Below are 26626 nucleotides of genomic sequence, written 5' to 3'. Positions count from 1 at the left end.
CTACGCTGTAGATCGATGATTTATGGCTGTTTAATAATTTTTCAGCTGTTTGCAATCGATTTCCTACGTTAAGTATATAATTCCAAGTAAATACGACGTTCTTTTTTTTATCTTCAATCTCTGTCTATCCACACTATTGATATACAGTATACTTATAAAACAAATTGAAACAATAACGTTTATGTGTCTTAAAATAAGTAAAAGTAGGGAAATAGTAAAACGTACAAAAAAGATTACCCCGATTTTTGTCGCATAAGTACCCTATAACCATCTTTTTTAAGTAAATAATTTAGACTGCTCAAAGTTTTAAGTTATGCCATAAAGTCGAATCTATTAACATCGGCTCAGCAGTTCTGATGCTTCGCTGAACACACGACGAAGTCCCCAAATCGTAACGTAAATCTAAGGTAAAATATACATAGCTACGTACAAACAAAACACCCAAGCCACCAACTCTGTACGTAATGCGTAAATATCCGGCTACTTTCACCAAATTCCACGCGCTCTATATTTTGATCCCGTTTATTTATATTAAATTATATTTAACCAACAAACAAACGAAGGCGCCTTATTCGCTCATCAATACATTATTTATGGGTACTCTACTCCCACACCATTCCGTGCATTCTCGAGTGATGAATGTGGAACTAAAAACTTGATTGTTTACATAACTATTTAAATGAGCCACGGGATTAAATATAATGTTGGCTTTAAATGCATTCGTTCTTACGCAGAGACCGCAGAGTATTGGCACTTGAAAATGTAGGAGATGTACTAGTAGTTCATTCCTTAAATTAAATATAGGTCATGATATCAATATTTTAATGGACAGTTGTTTTCAATGTTAAGAGATCGAATTCTGTAGGTATCCCTCGTAATGCAAGGCCTTGAAATTTACATATGGACGTAAAAATAAAGACAAACATTGTTGACCGCTCGACATTTCTTGACAAATTCAATCTTAAGAAAATAAGTAAATGTGATAGGAAATTATTACACAAATTGACTTAAGTCCCACAGTATAGCTTAATGGGGTTGTTTTGTGGGTACTTAGAAATGATATATTATATAAATACTTAAATATATAGAAAGTACCCATGACTCAGGAATAAATATCCGTGTTCATTACACAAATAAATGCCCTTACCAGGATTTGGACCCAGGACCATCGGCTTCATAGGCAAGGTCACTACCCACTAAGCCAGACAAACCAACCAAACAGAACGTCAAACGTCAAGGTAGTACAAATGTGATCTTTCTTCTACACACTGCGATTTAAGAAGTTCAAACTTTTTTCTATAAATAAGTCAAGAACCACTCAAGAGGAAAGCATCGTCAACTCCACGTCATACTTATAATGATCTCAAATATATACAATTTCCTCGAATTTTCGTTCGTTAAAATAGAAGACCTCCAAGTGATCGCATACGGTGCGGTTTCAGAAGAATTTCCTTCCGAAAATTCAATGGAATCTGAGTAAGTAACAAAATCATTTCTTGTGAATCACACAGTGATGAATAAAAAGTACTAAAAATTTATCACAAAGATCAAATAGGTGAGAACCTTACGTAAAATAGGTGAGGATATTAGTTTATTATTGACCGGTTTGGCCTAGTGGGTAGTGACCCTGCTTGCGAAGCTGATGGTCCCGGGTTCAAATCCTGGTAAGGGCATTTATTCGTGTGATGAGCATGGATATTTGTTCCTGAGTCATGGGTGTTTTCTATGTATTTAAGTATTTATAAATATTAATAAATTATATATATCGTTGTCTAAGTACCCTCAACACAAGCCTTACTGAGCTTACTGTGGGACTTAGTCAATTTGTGTAATAATGTCCTATAATATTTATTATTATTTATTATTAAAATGTATTATTTATAGGCTCAATATTAGACATCTTTACTACTGTAAATACAGGATTTTCAGTGAGCAAATATATAAATATACATCAATAAACTTTAATCATATACAACACTTTAGTAAGAACACGCGGTCTTATCTCTTAAAACCGTTTTCTTTCAAGGGTAGCAGCTAAACTAAGAACTATTTGGACAATATCTTTTCGATAATATGATGAAAATATAAGATAATAAGAAGTTGAAAATCGATAAAACTCAAAATTACCAAACTACTTCTCGACTTTTTCTTAAGAGACACAGTACGCAGTTTTTCGAAAATAAATGCAGAGGGAGAAGCGTACATTGACAAATTAACTTACCATCAAACGGGCTTCATGCTAATTTGCCACCGACGTGATAAACTGAGTGTCTCGTATTGTCTCTTTGCATCTCATACGCGAGTAATGTTTCAAGGAGATCCACTTGCCTGCACTTTTTGTTCTGAGATGACTGAGATGGACAGTATTGTTTCCGCCCTTTGTCTAAGATCGCAGCTAGCATGCCGCAATGCACAGCCTTTAAGCGGGTCAAAGTAATAAATCGGTATAGTTCGTGTCACCCACGATGACGCGCAGATTTGTGAAATCTAATCTTTAATAATATGACAATACGATTCAAAGCACGCGTCCTCGTGAATGACACAATCTATACTAAAGAACTGTCTGGATAAACATAGAAAATTTTATTCATTTCATTCAATGACCATTTTAAAAGTTTTGTTCGGAATCCCGCGGTGTGGCATCGTCCGTGCCGATCACTGCATATTACGCTGGAAACTTATAACTAACAGATATTTTACAACTAATGCTATTATGCTACTCCTTGTACCGTTCCATTCATTAATATAAATGCTGCAAGACCTGTCTTTGTTATGTTATCTGATGTAGAAAATAAATGCTAACTCAACATTATTTGACTAAGTCTCGTGATGAATAGAAAAACAACGAGTTGATGAGCTATGATGAAGAAAGATATTAATGATAAGGAATTTATTACGCATTTGCATGTTTATTTACGGTATGTCCTAGATACCAAATGAGGCAGAAAACCTTTGTGTCTGCTGATGCCTTAATATAAAAAAAGACAACATAGTACCAGCAGGTTTATGTAGACCATCGAATTTTTGACCTATATTGAAATTAAAAACAGGCTGTTAAGGTTCTTATATACAACGTGTCCCAAAACTCAACGATAAGCCGGCACCAGAGGATGGAGCTGCTTATGATTAGTCGAGAAAAAATAAGGAAAAAAATATATCTCAATTATTTTAGAAATTACAGAAAAAAAATGAAATTCATTGAAAATCGACATCCCTAATGGTATTTTTAACGACCATGTCTACAAATATTCAAATATTACTGTTTTTTATTTTGTTTTTGGAAACTTCAGTAGCCCTGCTATCTAACACAGTTCTTAAAAATACCAAAATACATGTAGTTTTTACACAAAAAATAATCAAAATTCATTTTGTCCCTACAATTTTGAAAGATTGTTTCTTACAGTCCACTTTCAATCATCATGGTGTAAAAAAATAGTATCGACACCACTATGGCAATTATTTTTAAAAGTTGACGCAACTAACCAAGATTCCAAAATGGTATAATACTTTGGGAAACCTAGTCACAACAAAAAACAACGAATTTTTAAACAAGAACCGACATTTTTAAATGTTGATATTAATCACTTTTGAAAAGGGTTGTTGTTGCAAGTTTTAAAATTTCAATGGAAAATGTGGGTAGTTAATACAATTTTCAAGTCAGTACACTCTGATCCTTTGTTCGCTGTGCACCGTTCCGTATTAATTGATGTGGCTCTCATACTAACAACTCTTGGCTTTGCTTTTTGGACTGGTGATCTGCAAACTGTACTGACCTGGCATTATTTTGGACTGTGATTGTGTTTTGTGTATTGGACTTTTTCCGTATTCTGTAATTAAAAAAAAAGGAAAAAAAATTGTACCATTTCTTTGCATTTATTCAACATTTTTCAACAACAAAAATCCTTTTTTGGGTACAGTAAAAGTGATTACCGCCAACATTAAATAATGTCGATTCTTGTTTAAAAATTCGTTGTTTTTTTTTGTGACTAGGTTTCCTAAAGTATTATACCATTTTGGAATCTTGGTTAGTTGCGTCAACTTTTAAAAATAATTGCCATACTGGTGTCGATACTATTTTTTTACACCATGATGATTGAAAGTGGACTGTAAGAAAAAATCTTTCAAAATTGTAGGGACAAAATGAATTTTGATTATTTTTTGTGTAAAAACTACATGTATTATGGTATTTTTAAGAACTGTGTTGATAGCAGGGCTACTTAAGTTTCCAAAAACAAAAAAAAAAAAACAGTAATATTTGAATATTTGTGACATGGTCGTTAAAAATACCATTAGGGATGTCGATTTTCGATGAATTTCATTTTTTTTTCTGTAATTTCTAAAATAATTGAGATATATTTTTTTCCTTATTTTTTCTCGACTAATCATAAGCAGCTCCATCCTCTGGTGCCTGCTTATCGTTGAGTTTTGGGACACGTTGTATATTCCTGTAAAGATGTTCTATATTTTGTCTAATATCGAGCCTCTTACGGGTAATAAAATATAATAGTAAACATCTTCGTGCCCCAAATTAGCACATATACAAATAAATAACTAATTAGTAATTACCCTCCTTAACAATTTTAAACATATCTCCCTGTACTATTAACGCATACCTCCACTGACAAGCGCTTTCCAGATACGGCTATCTTGTCACCAGCCTGGCAGTTTCAGGTCTTATCACTTATCGCGTACCATGTCCCGTGACATCTATTTTGGCATGGGACGGTAGCGTGCTAATTTGATTAGCTGTTGACAGTTGGAGGGTTTGTTTACGTGTTGCGGGGTTCTGTAACTCGAAAAACGTGAAACCAGACAATTTTGATATACAGGCCAATTCGAACGTACATGTATTGGCGCAGGCGAGACGCACGATAGCTTAAAAACATAATTCAGATATCATTCTGATGTCAGTACGTTCGAATTAGCCTGACGGCGAAGACACACTGAAAGTATAAACATTAAAAAATAAGATAATTATAAGGGGATTTATAATAGGTTTATAGGCGTGGCGTCTAGAATTGGTCATTCTATGAAATTTCAATACGGAATGCAATAAAACTACCAAATAGGGTTGTTTTCTATGTAAACTACAGAGTATGTTCTATGTATCTATGTAAATATACGGAAATATACTGAAATAATAGGATTAAACATGTTTTTCGCTTTCAATTACTTTCAAATTAACAAAAACGCATTAAAAAGAGGTGACATGTCACATTCATAATAACAAATAATTATGACGTTTCATAAAGAGTACTTAGCTGATTTTACTGGATAGTACACTACCCTATTGCATATTCAATTAAGAAACGTCCATTTAAAATTATAATTTATTCGCGCAAAAGCAGCCATTGTCCACAAACCGCAGTGTTTATGTATGTATTTATCGCGTGATCGTTTCAAGCAGCTAATTTGCACTAACCATCAGCAATTTAAACGTGTTATCGTGTTTAATGACATCGTTAAAATGACGTGACAGTCCTACATACATTCATGTTTGATAGATGAACTGTATGATACAGCTATCATGAATTTCAGACACGTTAACTTAATTGGGGTAGGTCGTTATAACCAGGTTATAACGATCATATTCTATGGCCTGTTTTATATAAGCTACTTGCCACTTATCTGGCGAATAAAGTCATCGTTGGCATATCGCAATGTTTAAATAAGTTTAACTGGTAGATATTGTGCTAAGTATTGCGGGAAGTTTTGTCTGGCAGTTAATTTATTTGTTAATTAGATATCCAATACTTGGACATTGTGAAACAGGGCCTTATTATTATTACAGGCCCATAGTATCCCACTGCTTGGTCAAAAAAGGGTACCTAATATTTCTGGTTTTGGACGTACGGCCGTCGGCCAGTCGTTGAGATATACGTTTAAGCTACTCCGTCATCTCCACCTAGGGTTACCATTTCTCAGGATCTTCCGTGACATGTCAGGATTGCCAGGGTTTTTCAAAAAGTTCAACTAAACATCAGAAGCTAGCTAAAAGTTTGAAGTTGAGCAGAGTATAGGAAAGGTTATGGTGGCGTTAACGGACTAGTGACCACAAATATTTTGGAATATGGAATTAAATGGACGCTTTTATATGTAAGTACTTTAAATTATGGTGATGGTAAATTGTTGAAAAAATCATCGTCCAGGATAACCAGCCTGCCAGTTGTCTGACTTAACCTCGCTCATCTATCGGCCCCTTCCTCTTGGCTAATTTTAATAGAAAAAGTTTTGGATAATTCCAAAACCTAAAAGTAAAAAATAGCACGTGCGGTTTTACAAATAGACAATTGGGCCAACTTGAAAGCTATCGACGACTATGTATATCTCACCTGTACATTTAGTGTAAATTTGATCGACATCATAACGTGACGAACGCGTTTGCGTTAAGTCTCATTTTGTATAGGATTTTGAGTTTCCAAAACGTCCCGCTTGGCGCGCTCTTTCTAAATCCAATACAAAATGAGACTAAACGCAAACGCGTACGTCACGTTTCGAAATCGAATTTATTTACACTAGGGGTACTGAAAGGTATGTAGTCTTAGTCACAATTAAACACAACACATTTTGCTATTATTATTGTTGCTTTTGTCAACAAATGAAAATGACGTTTATTTACATACGTCACGTACGTACATGAGTTAACACGGTCTTAGTATAATTAATAACATCCCTTTGCAAACAAATTGATAACATCAAAAAATATTTACAGCGGAACAAAAAAGCTTAAAATAAAACCAGTAGGTATTATGTACAATATATGTCACATATTACCATGTACGCATCGTACGCGATGCATGTAGTCACGGATTTTAATTATTGATCGATTTAGCGTTTACTGTAAGTTGGACATTTCATACCGTTAGTAGTGGTGGTAGTATTGAATACCCAACTGGCGTGAAGTGGCGCAGAATAGGGCAGAGTGGCGCTCTCTTGTGTAAGAGGCCAAGATCCTGTTTGGGTCACTGAGCCAGGGAAGTAAGTATTGACAACTAAATGATCCAACAATTAATGTCCGTGACTGTACACTGGTACAGCGAGCTGCGAAATTTTTTACTACTTATTTGGAACAAGAACTGTGCGTTTCTCCTCGCACAGCTAAACTGTCGGAATGAACTGTCACCCGCAGTATTTTCGGACCGATACGACCATCAAACTTTCAAGAAAAGTGCGTACTCCCAAGGTGTCCATGGGTGACAGTAATTGGTACCCTCGGCTCAGGCGATATATCATTAAAAAATAAAAAAATCCTCGTATCATTAAAAAATACAAACCGGCCAAGTGCGAGTCGGACTCGTGCACCGAGGGTTCCGTACAAAACTGTAGTGATGTAACCAAAATTTATGGTTTTGGCAATTTTTCCTTTATCTGTGCTATACCACTGTACCAATTTTCAAGAATCTGAGTTCACGGGAAACAGGGTACTTCCCAGGTTTTGATTCCCTTACGAGTGTCGAAATTTGCGGCATAAATGGCTGGATCTTTTGATTGCGTTGGCTTAGAAGTTTGATTTTTTCACAGCTCCAAGGGACAGTAGACCTGAGTATTTGATATAAATTCCAGCTTGATACCTCCACGCGTTCCTCACAAAAAGGGTCTTGACAGACAGACAGACGGACGGACGGACAACAAAGTAATGCTATAAGGGTTCCGTGTTTTCCTTTCGAGGTACGGAATCCTAAAAATTAAATATTTCCTGCCCTGGGCACTGAAGGCCTTGGTATTTTACACTCCGATGCAAAAAGACTATAGATAGAGAATATGTTTGACCCAAATGTCCGTCTGTCTGTCATCGTAGTGGCATCGTAGCTCTCCAACGGATGGACCGACTTCGATGCGGTTTTTTTTGTTTGCTAGTTTTTTTTCAAAATGATTACTTAATTAGTAGTTATTTTTATAACATCCATTTTAGTGTCCTTACATTCATTATATAATATTATAGGTTCATTTCGTTTGTAGCACAACAGGAATTAAATAAGGTACAGTGGAGTGTTTACCTAGATAATGTACCATTATTGGATTATGAGATTAAATTAAACAGCTCGGGTCGCGTTCTAACGCCGGATTAGTATACAGAACGTATATGGATTGTACTTCAGTACACATATTCAGTACCTACCCCGAAGACGCGAGAAAAAAAATTGGCTGTTTCATACATTTTGGCTGGTCCATGTTCTATGGGATGGAAAATTTTTTTTTTTCGCGATTTCGGAGATCGTCCCCTATCCACGCACGTGCTTGATATTTTTCAGTGACTTCTATTATTATAATCAAATAAGTGTGACAGCTGGTAACTACAGTTACCAAAAGCAAGTGAGTGGATAGTAAAAGTTACTCAGTATGATCTCAAAACCTCCCTGGCAACGGGAATGCAGTTATTTTTTAGCCACCGTGTATAAAGAAATTTTGTGCAATCCTTTATATAAATCAAATTTAGATGTAGATAGAAAAATGGATACAAAATCTGAACTCAAGCCTTCGTTTCTCGACCCAAATACAAGTTGCACACGTGTCAAAGTAAATGGAACACAGTAAACTCGCCAGCGACTCCATTAGTGGAGCATTCATGTCGCTGCCATGTTGTCGGCTTGTTTCCGAGCGCTAACACTGTTCTCATAACGAAGGCTGAAGCTTTGTTCAGATTTACACAATTTGTTACGAGGTTTTGATACGACCCTGAAGATCGTTCACGATGATTGTTACAGTCACGGACTTTGATTGAAACGTATAGGGTTCAAGCCAATTTGGTTGTAAAAACTAACGGTATTGAAATGTCAAATATAAAGTAAACCCTAAAGTTCCTAATTAGGGTTTACTAAACATTTTTATTTTTCATGGGACATTTCATACCGTTAGTATTTAAAACCAAATTAGCTTGAACCCTAAATGGCTCAGCAATTACTTAAGTTTTCTCTTGAAATAAAATAATAATAATTAAAAAAAAATTAAAGTCCGTGACTGTGTACGTGCGGAATGACGTGACGTGTCGTGCGTGTGATGCGCGCCAATTACCAAGGTCGTGTCTAAATCAGTTCAAAACCATATCAAATTATTATCTGAATCGGGCTCCTAACTGCGACACAATTAGATTTAACTAAACTCCTTCCTTGCGTTGTCCCGGCATTTTTGCCACGGCTCATGGGAATTGTTTTTGTTAAAGCTGTGTGTTACTGAGGTGTGCCAATAAAGAGTATTCTATATCTATATCAACACAAGCCTTATTGAGCTTACTGTGGGACTTAGTCAATTTGTGTAATAATGTCCTATAATATTTATTATTATTTATTTATATATTTATATATCTATCTATACCTTAACCTATACAAAATTTAATTTTTCTAATGAATTACCCTTAAAACAATCATAAATCCACAATTTGGAATTAAATATTTGGATAAGAAAATGTGAATTTATCAACTAAATACCATATACATACAAACAAATTCTCACTTTCCCAATGAAATACCCTTAAAACAATAATAAATATTAATACACACAGTGCGAGAAAATAAATATTATTCGGATAGGTATTTTTATCATTAAATCATATCAAAAAATTACGTCAATCATAAAATAACGGGAAAATGAAAAATTCGTGCCTGTAATACGGGACAACCCGTAAAATACTGGAAATCTGATCACCCTACCTGTAGAGGATCGTCGAAATCTATACGTCGTTCATAAATTCACTATCAAAATACAACGGTGTATCCAACAAAAAAACACGAGGGTTTTTTTGAGTAAATTTCGAAGTTTGAATAAATTATAACACGTGTCTTCAGCACTACATAAAGTTCTAGTTTTTTATAAACCCATGTCTAACAGAGAAACAATGGACTGAAAAGAAGGCTCCATTGTCAAAATGGCATAAACGGAATCCTTCGTCATGTCCGTCTTCCGTCTGCCCGTCTGTCACCCGTTTTACTCGGAAACTTTAAGCTATATTTAAATAAAATTTCGGTGTATTGGGTGTAATTTGTGAGCCGTTACTCAGATTAGAAATTATAATTTAAAAATTGTGTTTGGGAGGGGGGGGGGGGGGCATTCCATACATGCAACTAAAAGTGAAATATATTAGACGTAAAAAAGTTGAGATTTTTTGCTTCATTGTAAATCCCGCCACGTATGCAATTTGCAAGTGTCGTGTACCACATGAACTTGCTTCGTAATTGATTCACAGCCAAGCCTTAAACTTCGTTAACCCATCCATCTTGTGATACTTCACATCCATTAACTACTGTCACTTAGAACCGTGACAAAAGGACCTTACCGCCGCTGAAAACCTTACAACATTACTGTCTTCCATATTAAAGTATATTCGTAGCACAATGACGTCATCGTGATGGATCACCCAACTCCTCGCCGGACTCGTCGGCAGATCGATCCTACTTGAGAAAACGGCATCGTTCACAAACAGCGCTATCACCTTCTAATACTCCACCCTCGTGAAGGATGGCATTAGTTGTATTGAATGAGGCGTCGCCCTGAGAGCGAGGGCGGGGGCTGAATTATTTTGTTTCAGCTGTTTTGGGGGGGAATTGATTTCCTTTATTCCGCGTTTGACATTTCCTTAAGGTTAAAGTTAACGGTTTTGACGTAAGCGTTTTTGAGTTCAGCGCCATCTGTGTTCTGAATTCGGGAAACAAAACCATATAAGTCTGTCTATGGGTCTTAAATTGAACTGACTGGCAAAGTTGAATTAAAACAAATAGGGACTGTATTTCAGTATAATTAAATAGTCTTTGTTTTGCGAGTTGATATCATTTTAAAATTCAAGCTAATTGCAATGGGTTCACAATCTTCAACTTAAATATACAACAGTAAAATACACAAATTTTAGAGACAAAATTCACAAAAATCTCCAGTAATTATTTCAAACCGAGCGAAGTTTTAAAAATACTTGAAAAGTTTTTCCCACTCTCTGTAAATTGATTAAGTATTACCCTAATAACGGGGTAATCTCCCCGTCGGTGGCGGCGTCCCCGCCCGCGATCAGTCACTACGCGACCACTGCGCAGGGCAGACGTCCTATCGACCGCGTAAACACTATTGTATGTTTTCATTCGTGGTGGCCAGTGATTTTGTGTACTCTTGTTGGTGATTCTATTCTTTTTTTTCTCCGGTTTGTATACGGCCAGTATTTTTAAGCCACGTCCATGTATACAACGTTCTGTTTTCAAATTTGACTGTCGTTTTTCACTGAAGCCGATTCCTAACCGGTCAATAATGCATCCAGATTTTTCTCATTGTTATTTCAAACAATATTTCAAATTAAATAGTACTTAAATTTGTTATAGTTTCTGTTGCTGTTTAATCATTACAACGTTCTATTATTATTAATTTATTTACCTCTTAGTCACTCTTAATTAGGTTAAATCAACCTCCGTTAAACTTTGTTTAGGTTGGTACAAGTTCTTTAAAATTAGTTAATTTCTGAAGAAAGAGTAAAACTAGCATTTAGAAACGTTAAACTTAGATATTTGATCGCTTTTATTAACCATGCACGCTCTTACTTGTTTATTACTTATGGAAATTAAATGGAAATCCCCTAGAAGGACTCCAGTACAAAAGAAAAGGTTTAAAAAATCGTTTATAGTCCAATGTTTGATGATACAATCCTTCATCAATAATTATTCCATTTAGTAACTCGCCAATGCTTTTGCAGAATTAAGGAAACTACTAACAAGTACCTAACAAAAATGTTAGTTATAAAAATATGATATTCTTGTATCTTAGACTTTAGATATATTGGAGAGGCCGAACTGCTCAAAATTGAACACGCACTTGACAATAAAGTATAGAGGCGTGTTCAGATATTGGTGAGCGCCTTGGCCGCTCCGATATATCTGCGGACGCATCTACACGTGGCCCATTCCATAGTGCGTGCTCTCAACCATCGCTTGGCCATCTCGCTGGTCCAGCGCTGGGCCATCATGTGGAAGAGCCATGATGGCGACTGTTACAAATTGCACACGTCTGATGCAGGAAGTGAGTTATCACTTTTACATCACTGTTTATCACACATCAAGTAGCACCAGATCGTTGCACTGATAACATGTGACTATGCAAACATAATGTGGTTTCGTTATCGGTAACCTCAGATTTCGTCTCATTTAACAACGTTTTTTAGTATTCAGTATATTTATTGCATCATGTTGTTCTTTATAAGGTGTTAAGTATGACATTTCTGGATCAGACATGTACCCTGCGAGGGCATAATAAATCTTATAATTAATATCTTATATCTAATAGTTTACATAATACAATTCTCGAATAAAAAATTAAAACAATAAAAATTACATTTCCACATATCACATTTAAATGTGACATTATCATTACCATTACCGCCCTGCGTACGCGGCGTTGTTTATAATATGGGAGCATCGTTGATAATGACGTAAGCGCCACCGACAATAAGGTCCCTTTTCATAGCTAATGTCACAAATTTGTTGCAAATTAGTACATTACGATACAAGTGCGAAAAATAGGAAATTCGAAACGAGTGGCGATAAATTAAAACACGACCGAAGGGAGTGTTTCAAATCGACACGAGTTGCGAATTACCTATTCGCACATGTATCGTACAACGTTTTACAGTACATATGGCCCCTTAAATGTTCGACACAGCAACGTAATATGCTACTTCTCGCACTAGTGCTATAAAGTAGCCCCATATGTACTGTAAAATATTTTAAAATAAATTTCTAACTACTTATTGGCTTACACTAGATTATACATTAATATTTGATGGAACATTCAAATTTGTCAAAATTTTAATTCTGATTATTGGATATAAAAAATTAGAGCACTGATATTTGCGCAGTTGCGCACGTGTATTTACTATTTAATGTAATCACCGTGTTTCTACGTTCGACCTTAAATATTTACACAAAAAAAGAAATCGTTAATCGCATAAATATTGAAAACCGCTCCCTGTTTATATAACTCCGCTGTCCGTCCGTCCGTCCGTCTGTCACCAGGCTGTATCTCATGAACCGTGATAGTTAGCCAGTTGAAATTTCTACAGATTACAACAAACACTAAAAACAGAATAAATAAATATTTAAGGCCCCCATACAAAAAAGTGACTTTTAGATAATGGTACAGAACCCTTCGTGCGCGAGTCCGACTCGCACTTGGCCGGTTTTTCTTTAATTACGCCTCGCGGCTGTAGCTCGGTCGCATTTTTATCGCCTATCACCATGCCTGTCACGTTCTAACAAGTATGTAAGTGCGAAAGTGACAGGCATAGTAACAAGCGATAACAATGCAATCATGCTGCCACCGCTGGACGGTAGTTATGAATAACAAGATGCAAATAAAGCAAAATGATATACTTTAATTAGGAGCTAAAAAAACGTTATTTGCAATCACGTCTGTTCGTTAACGAGTGACACCAGCTCGTTTATACATAATTATTATGACGCATGTGCCATGACGGCACGCTTTAGGTATCAAAATTGACAACAATGACCACATAGGTTTTATTAGGTATTAAAAATAATATAATACATCAGTTTAATCACTAACATTCCCTACGGTTGAATACGGTTTAAAAATGTTTGATAGCCCAAGTAGCACAGACCTGCTGTATAGTAGCTGAATTATTGTCCAGAACGGAACCCTTAGCTGTATAAACCAGCTTAATAAGAGTGTTAGAGGCGCTGTAAGTGCTGATATAACTCTATTTTGGGCACAAATTAATCAGCTGTCAGCTGAATAATTGGAAATATTGCACTATATCAGCATTATATCAGCATTACTAAAGGTAACAGTCACCCTAAGAGCTGAACATTGACTGATTAGTGGATCACGTGTTACCTATTTACAGCTTAATGGCTGATTAATAGAGTCCCTGTTGCCCTTTTTTCAGCACAAAGTACTTAAAAGGATTGATTTAACGCTTCTAAGGAGTTGAGAATGCATAATTGGGAAGATTGTGAATATTTATTGCTCCACTCCTTTATTATTTTCTTATATTGTTAGCATGAACTATTTCTTGACGTGATGTTTATAAAGAAGGTGCAATGATGGTGTAAACGTTAGTTTTGGTACCTAAGTACAACATTGATTTTATTCCCATGTGTGTGAATTTCAAATGGGAAAGAGATTTTATTGTCAAATACTATATGATTGTAGATAAATTTTACACGCGCCCCCAAAATATCACTGTTTACTTGAAATTTTTAGTATTAAATAAGTCGATGTTATGAACAAAGAATACTTTTTTATTCATAATACTCGTATACATTGACGATAAGCTGTTACTCATAAAATCATCCGGTTTCCTACACAAATCCGGTGTCGTTTTCGTTGGCTTAATTAGGATAAATGAATAATATATAACATTGAAATCTAAAAAAAATGGCAGATCACTAATGTGTACCGTATTAACCACGATAAAATGGTAGAAGCTATTTCAGTGTTCACTCGAGGTACATTGACTAGTACTGAACTGTCTAAGTGTCCACCCGTAGTACATAAGTTAGCAAAGAGCTGACACGGCGAGATCTTTTGTCAAACAAATCAGTTATTGATTTGTGTATAGCATAATTGTGGGCCGCATTGTACGCAAATAGTGGCACAGTTAGCAATGAACTACTAAACTCTCCGTACGAGTTTTAGGGATTTCAAAAATTCTCTATTAATTTTTCGGCGTATTCCGCCAGTTTTCCTTTTCTGTTTCCAGATCACAATATCGCCACGCTGGTGGCGAGTAACTAATAAATAACTATGAGGCGATAAAAATGTAGTCTATAAGATCTTATTTAACTACATTAGCAGATTAGTAGCCCACGCTGGTACAAGTATTCAGCTCCAATTGGGTTCACAAGCCACATGTGATCTAATAACCAGCAGGTTGCTGTAATTCAGAAGTATATGAATTCATCCAAAGCGATCATGGGGGCTTTATAACTGTTATTATAGGATTCCATGGAATAAGCTGATTAACACTACTAAAGTTCCACTATATGCAGCCAGGCGCATTATATCATTGTTAATTGATATCACTGAATAACTGATTGCAATATAGTAGTTCACATGTTCTTTCTTAAAATGCAAGCGTCTAAGGGTACACTTGTGGCGTCTTATTCAGAATATAGCTTAGTTAAAGCCCACAAAAATGCGCCAATACAGCTTACAGTTCCACATTTCAGCTCTCAGTTCCATTAATTGCTAAAAGCTGTATAATATAGAACTGTTTTCCCATATTAACGCTTGCAGCAATACAGTTGTGCAGTGGTGATGCGTAATAACGTTATTATACAGACGATAGCTTAATTTTCAGCTATTGCAGTTGGGATGTCATATTATAACTCTATATAAATGCTAAAGTTACCGACGTGAACAGTTTGTGACACCTTATAATGCAGTTTTGTGCTACTTGGGAGGTAATCTAATGCTCAATATGGATTCGTACAAATCAGTTATTGTCGTTTGGTAGAAAGTTGATACACCCATTTTTTCCTGTCATTAAATTTCGTAATGTGTTTTTAATATTTTTCATGTCTACATGTTCGTATTGCTCGTCGGTTTCAGTTACTCGTAACCTGACATTTCTTGAAAATTTCAATGTAGCCGAAGCAAAACGCCTGCCGAAATCTCTTCTTTCAAATGCCATGAAAGTTGTGCTTACATTATCAATGTCTGCGCAGTCGCTATCAGATATATCGGTGCGGCCAAGGTGGTCACAATTATCTGAACATGCAATTTAAGAGGAAAGGGGACGGTCGCTTCTCCATACAAACGTAGACCCCGATTTCCTCTCTGTTTGAAAAGGCGATTTCGCACGGGTGTTTTCGTCTTAATGTCATCGCAATGTTACATATGTAATATGGGGTAGACCTAAGTTTACATGCGCCGATTAGAGGGTGGTTTAACATTTTGTATGTCAGTCCCGAAATACACACGATTGAGCTCGCTCGGTTTTTCATTGCTGGTCCTGAATATACCGGAAGGACCTTTCCAATGTGACATACACAATAGACGATACGAGTAGAGGCTTTGATCAGATATTTACGAACACCTCAAAGGACCTTGAACCACGTTCTGTGCGTGTTTTCGAGAATTTACAATTTACGAATCGATCGTTACACGTGATAGCTAATGACGAAATTTCATCATTGCTGGTTAAATAATTCCAGTGTATGACACTCGTAACTAATCTAATAAATATGTATGAATAATACAGCAACAAAAACAAAAAGCATATCCGGAAACGTATTGGAATTCATAGATAAATTATACAATTACACGTACTTGCATCAGAGTTTACTCATACGTAAAACAATAATTGACACAAACACTCATCGCATTACATTTCCTTTTGAAATTGAATTTTAAATGAACGGAATAAAGATCATTTTTAGTTCGGATTCAATGAAATACGAGCTTCCCAACGTTGTCATCTGATATGAGTAATGTTTTGAAGGAACCGACTAACCGTGCAAGAAGACTCGTAACTTGGTACAATATCAGAAACGTTCATGAATGGTACCAGTACACGATCTGGGTTGGTAGGAGTAGGTATATTTAATTTTAATCATTATTTACAGCAATAAATACCATTATATGTTATCGAAGTATAAAATTGATACACAAAATACCTACGGCCGGAAAGCTTTTAACACGAACTTGCGAAGTGTCCCGAAAACCAACCTTTTATGTCGAAGGTATACGAATAACTTATATATTTTTGTATTTCGTTGAATCTAATTTTAAGACTGTTTTGTGATGAATGGCGCATAGTCCCGAAATAATGTGTTTTCAACAATTTCAACCGAAAATACTGCGCGTTGTGGGTAAATTTAACTTTACGCTCACCATAATGATTACGGTTTTACCCTACCCACTGCCTGGTCGGTTACGAGTAAAACAACCGATACGCGAGATACTTTGACAGATCACTCTCTTCTTAAAAAGTTAAAATCCAGAACCTAAGGGTTTTATTTTCTGGGAAAGCGTCTTGCTAAATGCGTAATACGTTGTTGTTGTCCTAAGGGTCGACACTTGTATCATTTTGCCGATCAGGATCATGCGTATCGTATCGAGCTCGTGTATCCTAAGTATGGACGCTGACTTTGGACATGCCATATCACTAGCATCGTGGCATGAAAAATGCGTCCATACTAACCGTAGCGTATCAGCGTATCGTATCATAACGCCGTATCATTAAATATGGACGCGCACTAAGGCACCCCAGAGGTGCAAAGAGGTGCATGCCTTCCCATCTTCAACGACGTACGGTGGATGTAACACGTGGTGATATTTAAAAGAAGATGTACTCGGACATAAATAAATAAATTATAACAAGTATATCCGGTTAATAGAATGTTAAGTACGTCTGGTTCTCATTTTACGAATAGGTTATTTTGGCAACGGCGCCATAATTTTACGGCTATTTACCAAAATAAACTGACATTATATAAATATTCGCGTGCGGTCCTAAAGTTCTAAACAGCAATTTTGTTTATCATCAGCCGTTTTGTTTATAGTTTTACGCTACTTCAGAAACTCGCGAAAACCGCTGGTATTGCTATTGGCATGAAGGTCAAAGTTGTTTACGGTATGCTGATAAACACGGCGGGCTACGGTCGATATATCCATCCTTCTCACTGTACCTTTGAACACTTAAATATCTCCATGAACATACATTTCGTGTTTATTGTTTATTTTATGTGATTTATTATTACTACAACATTTTATTATTAACTAGTCTAACTACGAAATTAAACGTTTTTAGGGTTCCGTAGCTAAATGGCAAAAAACGGAACCCTTATGGATTCGTCATGTCCGTCTGTCTGACCGTTTATGTCACAGCCACTTTTTTCCGTAACTAAGAACTATACTGTTGAAACTTGGTAAGTAGATGTATTCTGTGAACCGCATTAAGATTTTCACACCAAAATAGAAAAAAGAAAACAATAAATTTTGGGGTTCCCCATACTTAGAACTGAAACTCGAATTTTTTTTTTTTTCATCAAACCCGTACGTGTGGGGTATCTATGGATAGGTCTTCTAAAATGATATTGAGGTTTCTTATATCATTTTTTTCTAACCTATGCGCGAGAGACACTTCCAAAGTGGTAAAACGTGCCCCCCCCCCCCCCCCCCCGTAACTTCTAAAATAAGAGAATGATAAAACTAAAAAAATATATAAATATATGATGTACATTACCATGCAAACTTCCACCGAAAATTGGTTTGAACGAGATCTAGAAAGTAGTTTTTTTTTAATACGTCATAAATGGTACGGAACCCTTCATGGGCGAGTCCGACTCGCACTTGGCCGCTTTTTTATATAGGCAAGTTAATAACTTTGAAGAGCGTTGTGATGAACATAAATTGAATAAAGAGGAAATCATTAATAAAATTTACTTTGTTCTCTGGGTAATATGTGAAGACTCTTGATTGAAGTGTTGTTTTCTACTACAAGGGTGAATCTAAACCTTTATGAGTCAGTTCGTTACTACTTCTGTTTCTTAGCTAAACTAGTACTTATTCCGATGATCAGTTCAAATCAAGATTTATGAATATCAACGTTTGTAAATTTAATTTAACCGTCTTGTAACCCCATTCCATAATCATCATCAGAATCTTGAATTTATCCTCTTATCGGTGAAGTAATCGCCATGTATTTCTTAGCCTTTTCCTTGACGGCATGATATCACACGACGTTCACTTTTTCCTTCACTTGATCCATGTATGCCCCTGTTTCCTTCGACTTTCCCTTCTGTATATAACCCTATTCCTGATTTATCTAAACACATTACAAGATACACGTTATATCGCGAGGACGTGAAACCCTAAAAGGGAGCCACGTGACAGCTACTACGTCGTCGGAAAATGATCGAACCGCTCCAACGTGTTTGTAAATGCACTTGCATTGTGGAAGTCTATGTTTCATTTCTCGCTTAAACACATATTTTGTCTGGCTCCATATATCCCACGAATTTGTCAGTCGTAAAATGCGGGAAATTTGAAAATTTAGGCGGGAAGGGGAGATCGTTTAAAGAAACTTTGAACGTATGAATCCCTTTTAATACTAACATGCACGTTAATTTTTTTATAAAAATCACAGTAACACTCTCAAGTTCAAATAAAAGTAGGTAGGTAAAGATGTATTGTCGTAAGCGTATATATGTACTAAACTACATAATAATAGCTATCCAACAAGGGAACCACGCGAAAATTAATCCCTTTTAATACTAACATGCACGTTAATTTTTTTATAAAAATCACAGTAACACTCTCAAGTTTAAATAAAAGTAGGTAGGTAAAGATGTATTGTCGTAAGCGTATATATGTACTAAACTACATAATAATAGCTATCCAACAAGGGAACCACGCGAAAATTCAATGACATCCGTAATTGAGCTGAGTCAATGTCATTGTCACGTTTTTTTATTATTTAAATTATTGTAAAACTTTGTTCCGTTTGCTCGAAATTACTACCTGTTTTAAATATACCTACAAAATGACATCATGCCTACCTATAGTTTGATGAGCAGCAGTCACTGAAAAATCTATCTTATATACTTTCACTACCTCTATAGATTTCGTATTCGTAATATAATCTCTCACATTTTCAGATACGCACGGCTACCCGTGCCTTTCTAATCTTCAATATGCCCCTCCCATCTTTCCAAAGTCGCCCGAACCCCTCAATATTCCGACCCCGTACTTCTGAAGTCGAGAGTTACTGATACTTATACATATATGTATAACATTGCCGTGATATATGTGTGGTATGCATATATTTTTACGTTCGAATGTCCGTAAAATAATCAGATAGAACGCCATAATAGTTTGCGATTCGACGCACGGAAAATTTTATTATACCTCAAAATCAATGTCACGCTAGTGCATCCTCGGAATAAAATATTAAAAGCTGAACATACAGAGTGTATTGAATTTTAACATACAACTGATTTCAATTCTCTCGGGTGTAAGTAGTTATATAATTTAGAATACTTGTAGAAATAAATTACATGCACGTTGCAAAGTTGCTCACTCAGTCACGTCGCGGTTTCATAAGTAATCCTTTTTGTTTTATCGAATTTTTGTATTACTCCGCCGCTGGGTAAATTCACTTTATTGTCTTCCTTTATTTCATTTTAAGCTGGAGTTTCCAATCGGGTGAGATCCTTTCTAAGAGGCGTATATATATATAGACGAATCCTTTATATGCACATTTTTACTACCAAAAATGATAATAGAGAGGGTATGACACGCAAAAAAAGATTGTGAACTCCTGCATAAATTAATTTATTTTTTTAGGGTTAAAGTATTTGTGAATTACTCGTACATTATAAGTACCTAGTACTTACATGTAAAGTAAGAAATTATTTTTTTATTGCCATAGTAGGTAATAAATTAAGTAGATTAGAATGATACTCGAAATTGTAAAAAAAAAAACCCACCAAAAGGATTTTCCGACCATAACCCATTAACAACTAACAACGCCCGCTTACAAATGAATACATTCGAGGGTCACTATTTATGTCCAACATAAACTTCCTGGACTTGCACAGTGTAAACCATCCTGGAACGTTTGAGTAAACATTTACATTTCGGCTTCACTTTACTATTGCTGTGGGAGTGTGCTTCCGCGTTGCGATTAGATCGTTGATCATTGGAATCTTGACTGTGTATATAAATATGTCCTTTAAGTACTCTTCAACTTGAAATAGATTATAATAAGCGGTTACCCAATGGAGGTAGAGTTAGATCAAGCTAAGTTGGCAGCGATGATAGCCTGGACTGTGCAAGTGTTATTTTCACGCCACAATGGCATAGAAGTTTGAGGTTTAAAATAAAACTTGCACAGTCTGGGCTATTGAAATAGCTTCCACCTTAGCTTGGTCTAACTCTAAACAGCTTGTTAAGACATGGACAAGTTGGCAATAAAAGAATTAATTCTGATCAAGGTTTCAGTTAGACCACAAATCTTAAGCTTTTGGTCTCCGGTTGAACGCGGACGCTGCGTAAAGCTTCAGGCTCTTCTCATATTTGGGCTACCTTTCCATTGAGGAGATGAGTGAGACGTACAGGAATCTACCACCTTCTCTTCTACGCTCCGTTGGATTGCTATTGGTTGATTTTACACGTCCCCTCCATTCCTTAGTGGAAAAACAGCTTTACAATATGAGACTATATGTCGCAAATGGCGTCAACTACAGACCAAAGTCTAAAGAGCGATTTATCTTAACTTTATTTGTGATAGAAACGTATTTTAGTTCAATCAACGGATGTTTTTCTCTAGTCAGAACTTACGAACTTTAGTTACCAAGTGAATGAGGTTACGTGTTATAGACAGTGTCAGTGAACAGTGATCATGGCTATGGACACTATGGCAGTGGAGCTGCCCGACCTTAACACGCTGGCGCCCCAGGTTCCAGTAGAGGAGACTGCTGAGGAAAAGTGAGTATGAGATTCAACACTGAGTCTGGGGCCTATTTCCCCATGCTGACATGCTGATTCGTAATTGTTCACATTATTGTGCGTTATAGGAATTCTATTAAGGACATAGGACTGGACTGACACTAGAACATGTGTCTTTTGATATAAAAAAGTTCATTAAATAAAGTCAGATAAGCCAGAAAGACTCTGAATTATACTATGTAAATTTTGGTATTTAAATAAAAGTAAACAAACAATTTGTACATTTTCGGGTAGTTATAATATTTATTGGTTAACCAACCAAATACATAACCCACGACATGAATATTTGATAGCATCTGGGTGTCTATTGCAAGCTACATAAAATCTTGTAAAAGAGAGATCTTTAAAGTAATGCAGAGCAGACCCTAGTCTAGACTGCCTGCTGCCTAGTCGTTTATAATTCAAACCGGTCCAAGGCCAGGCACCGAAGAATCTCGACAATTACAAGTAGATTCACACGGCTCCTTTTTTCTCAGAATTTTCCACCAATGTTGTTTTCGTCGCATCTCGTATTGCGTAAAACGCAATATCGAGCCCTCGGCTGACCTGAAAAACGGGCTATTATTTATTCCCGGTGTAGTTTCGAGAAATTGGGTAATCTGATGGCCCTGAGAAAGTTGGACACAACAACTCTCTGCAGACTAGTGTCAGTTTTCCCTACCTAATAAATTTTAACCTAAATAACCTTAGCGTAAGGTTTCGAAAGTACGTTAATTATTATCGTTGACGTAGTTGAAGATGGTTTCTTCCGGAAGAAGCACAAAATTGGGAATTATATTGATGCAGGGCAGAAGGTTAGCACCGAGACACTCAAATTGGCTATTACCTAAACATTATTTTATTATTGACATAGAACAAATGCCTGTTATCTGTCTATTTTTTCCTACAAAATAAAATACAGTGGTACTAAATATTCGCCTGATTAATCTGTTATATTTGTGCGTATCGCTTGAAATTGAGGCATGTAAATGTAACAGGTTAGAATTGTTACGAAGTTCCTTTGATCCGGGCGATCAAGTTATTTCTTAAATCAAGGTTAGGTTTAAAATAAAAATAAAATTGAATAACATTTTAAAAGCTAACAACAGCGGCGCACAAAAAAGCAATTAAATGTTTAAAACCTCTTAATCTTTTTTACGTCGCAGTTCCGGTTTAAGGATTGTTTTAGAATTCCAATAGCGGGCGCCGGTTATTTTAAGAACTCATACGCTGCCTACTTCGTATTTGATATCAAAATTTACATATCTACATATACATGCTCTAATGCTATTGATTATAGATGAACATGATTATTCTTAGTCTTTGGTGCATCATCATCTAATCGTTCCCTACTGTGACTTTTAACACCACACGATTGAGAGTGACTGACAATGTCTTTATCCCGAACATTCGAATGATCATAATCTTAAAATGATGTAATATTACACAGTTGCATTTACTGTAACACCGGCGCACTTGATATTTTGTTGCGCGCGTAAAATTGATATATGACATAAAACTTTGATGGCCGGGACTACATTAGCAAGGGGAGCAATGTCGACGAAAAATTCCGATCGTAACATAAAATATAACTTTGGAAACATTGTAATGGTGTAGGAGCCCAAGAGGGGGTTTTTGTAGTTACTCGAGCGTGTCAGATTTAGATATGAGATAGATAGATAGAATAGATAGATAGAATACTCTTTATTGGCACACCTCAGTAAAAATATACAAGAAAATGAGTTTTATCTTGTTACCCGTGGATTCTACCTTAACCCCTTTTAGCCGTCTATGTTGACTAGATTGTGGATTTGGTTAGATAACTTGATGCTATACCTAATTGTGCTAATATATAATCTGACAATTATTAGATTTTCTCTTCTTCTTCTTCTCAGCATATTTGCGTCCACAGTTAACATATGCCTCTTTAATGGATTTCCATCGTTGTTCTGTATGCGGCGGTTCTATGCCAGGTCGTCGTCGAATTGGTCAGAATTATGGTAGTGACATAGGCTACTCGTATATAAATTTCGAAAATGGCGCCCTCAAATGAAAAAATTAGGTTTTTTTTCTTCAATATGGGTATCAAAGGAAAGCTAGTGAAAAGAGCATTGCAAAAATATACAAATTAACTAACACTAAAAAGTTTGTTTTCTCTTTTCAGTTCATTTTGTTTTGAAACAGTCCCGACTGTTATTTTTACATATAATAATTTGGGCATGTTTTTATGTTCATGTTCAGATGAAAAACAGCGACGCATGAAACCACCATAATACTATGATTATTGGCATTATCGTATGCGTTTAAATTGAAATTAAAATAATCTACTTAGAAAGAAATAGGTTAAAGAAAAATTTAGTCAGGTATTCATACTAAATAATGAAGTTGATAATCGTGTTATATAAAACCACGCATATAATTAAAGTAATCATTTGTAGTCTTACCAAATTCCCCGATTTTATTAAACCTCGTGCGTCATTTACGCAGGAAATCGTCCGGAAAATCCTGAAATATCAAATGAATATTGCGAATTCCGATTTCGAATTCAAATATAGAACACTACTGTAACCTTGTGCCGTTTTCTAGTTGTATTTTTAATTCACGACGTAGGCCCATTCATTATTATACCAGTTAACCTATTTCGAATGATTCTGGCGTCATTAGATTGGCAACACTGCATTCTGAAGCTTTCTTTGATGCGACTTTAAATCCTGGGAAATAGATATTTTGTGGGTCAATTGTGACACTATAATAAATTATTCTTAACTTGATACATTGGTCTATCTCAACACTTGTCACTTTTATATGTGCTATATGCTTATAACGAGGAAATTATGCGTTTGAAGTACCTAATCTTTTACATAGATAAATATCATTTATATATAAGTATTTTCTTAATCATTTTAAATGAAGTGGTTTAGAAAAACGAATAATAAAAAATACGGTTTAAATGTAGGTCGCATATCATTAAGATCGTTTCTGTTCATAAATAATACCGACAGTAATTCATTAATGTTTCTTTAGATTACTTAACTAAATGTGACGTGAAGTAAAACCGCAGAATAATAAGGTGGTCAAAAATATCTGAACATGCATTTTAACGTCTTGATAATAGAGGCTTTGTTCAGATATTTGTGAACATCTTGGCCGCTCCGATATATCTGATGGCTACTGTACATACTAAAGTACAGAAGGTTTTCTCACCTGTCGTTGACGTCTATAGTTATATTTAAACCATATAAATAGGATGGTGAAATTGCTTTTTAAATGGACATATTCTCGGTTCACGTATGACAGGTTCATTAGTAGTAGCAACCTCTGCATAAAATAAGAGTACATTACTATAGAGGCTGGGAAACGAAGGGTTGCAGGCCATAGACGGCCGAGCGTAGCGAGGTCGATTAGGGATACGCGGCCGGCAACCCCACCCCGTTTCTCGTCGAGATTTGTATGGTGCTTTTCTCAAACGTGCAATGAAATAAAAAAAATTGTAGTCAATTTGTTTTATTTGTACACAGCTGAAAACAAGTTACGAATCTACTACTATTTGTTGCTTTACAGGCCTAGGTGTGTAAGGCTGTATGAAATTCCGTTATGTATCATCTTCGCTCATCGCACCGGATACGTAGTATTTCCGGATGTAATTTGAAGTAAGTCATGTCTATACTTCATTGCTAGTTTGAGAAAATAACTTTATTGTTTAACAAATTAGGGTTTAAGCTCAAGAAATCCCGATATAATTCCAACTATAGTTTAATTTTGCTACAAAGTAAAAAGCGGAATGAAACCCGCCTGTTAACTAAGTGAGCGTAGACTTTTCATTGTTTGAGGCTGAAAAAGGAAAAATTTGTTTTAATTTATTACGCCCGCAGCGCAGTTCTCACGCGCCACCGACAATAACAATGAAACAGGCATTATCAGTTATAACGTGACTAAACTGAGATCTTGTACTTACTTATTATACGTGGCCGACTGGCCGTTGTCATGAGGATTTTTTACCTGACGTAGGTTTAACCTTTAGAGAGCAAGGGTTTGGCGAGACAAAAAACTAATGGTGCTTCCATATTAGCTGATTGAGACATGATAGTATTGATGGTGTTTTATGGTGTTGTCCCTGTCACTTGTTAATAGTATTGTATACGATCGTGGTATAATAAATAAATAATAAAATATAAATAAATATTATAGGACATTTTATTACACGAATTGACTAAGTTCCACAGTAAGCTCAATAAGGCTTGTGTTGTGGGTACTTAGACAACGATAAATATGATAGAGAGCTTTTCAGTCGAGTACCGTGTATATGGGAGCGCCGCGGCAAGTGATTGGTAATTTTATTATAGTTGACTACAGCGTATCGAAATGAATATTATAGTTGAGTTGGGAGCCCATACATGAAAAGTACGCAATTAAAGTTTGGTATACGACATTTTTATAACAGCTGAAGTATTAAGATAACATTTTATAACAGCTAATGTTGTATGTAAAGGGGCCCACTGATTAACAGTCCGCCGGACGGTATCGGCCTGTCAGTTAGAACAAAAAGTTGACAGCTCCGAACAAGTGAAAGAGTGGGCCCTTCGAGCAACACTGGCTTCCGACACGTCGGAAGGGAGGAGCCTAAGGTACAAATCATTCTGCCATTTTTTGCGGGGGGAAACGTGCACACAGTCGCACTTCTCACTCACCACATACAAAATCCAATCTGTAATGACGACACAAATATATAGAAAAAAAAAAATCTTGCACACCTCGATCTCTTTTTGTGCACGGACGAGTCACAACATGCATCGTCATAGGTACAACTGTACCTGTACCTATGCTTTGGCAGAGGGGAAATAGTATGATTGCCATCTCCCTTCCCTGTGTTGCTCGAAGAGTTAGACACGTCGTATTTAACATAATTTTATGATTGGATTGGACGGCCATTTGCTGCCAAATCCGTCTGCGGAAAATTCCGTACACGAGCGTATTTTTTCAAACGATAATACACGATTGTTAACAGCAGTTAAAAGCAGGTGATGAGCTCTATATCCTACGGTTAAAAAAAAAAACGCTCATGTACGCAATTTCCTACATACGGATTTGGCCACATTGTCCTTATGTTTAAAATGTAAGTTATAAATATATATTTCATTAACATGTATTATTCACAGTGGCGGGGCGCCCATAAAACTAGATTCTCACCGGCTTGCCTTATTTT

At 36.0% G+C, this 26626-nt stretch overlaps 1 protein-coding gene and 1 long non-coding RNA gene across 3 annotated transcripts in view; both read left to right on the top strand.

Annotated features, from left to right (window-relative positions):
• Positions 1–26626, top strand: part of LOC133520260 (uncharacterized) — a 380113-nt gene that overhangs the window by 111920 nt on the left and 241567 nt on the right. The gene's annotated exons all lie outside the window — the stretch shown is intronic.
• The window catches only part of LOC133520246 (protein GDAP2 homolog), a 148897-nt gene that overhangs the window by 101421 nt on the left and 20850 nt on the right, over positions 1–26626 (top strand). The gene's annotated exons all lie outside the window — the stretch shown is intronic.

This window comes from Cydia pomonella, chromosome 8 (genome assembly GCF_033807575.1).
Source record: "Cydia pomonella isolate Wapato2018A chromosome 8, ilCydPomo1, whole genome shotgun sequence".
Taxonomy (NCBI): domain Eukaryota; kingdom Metazoa; phylum Arthropoda; class Insecta; order Lepidoptera; family Tortricidae; genus Cydia; species Cydia pomonella.
Note: the sequence above shows the minus strand (reverse complement) of the source record. Positions and strands in the feature narration are given on the sequence as shown.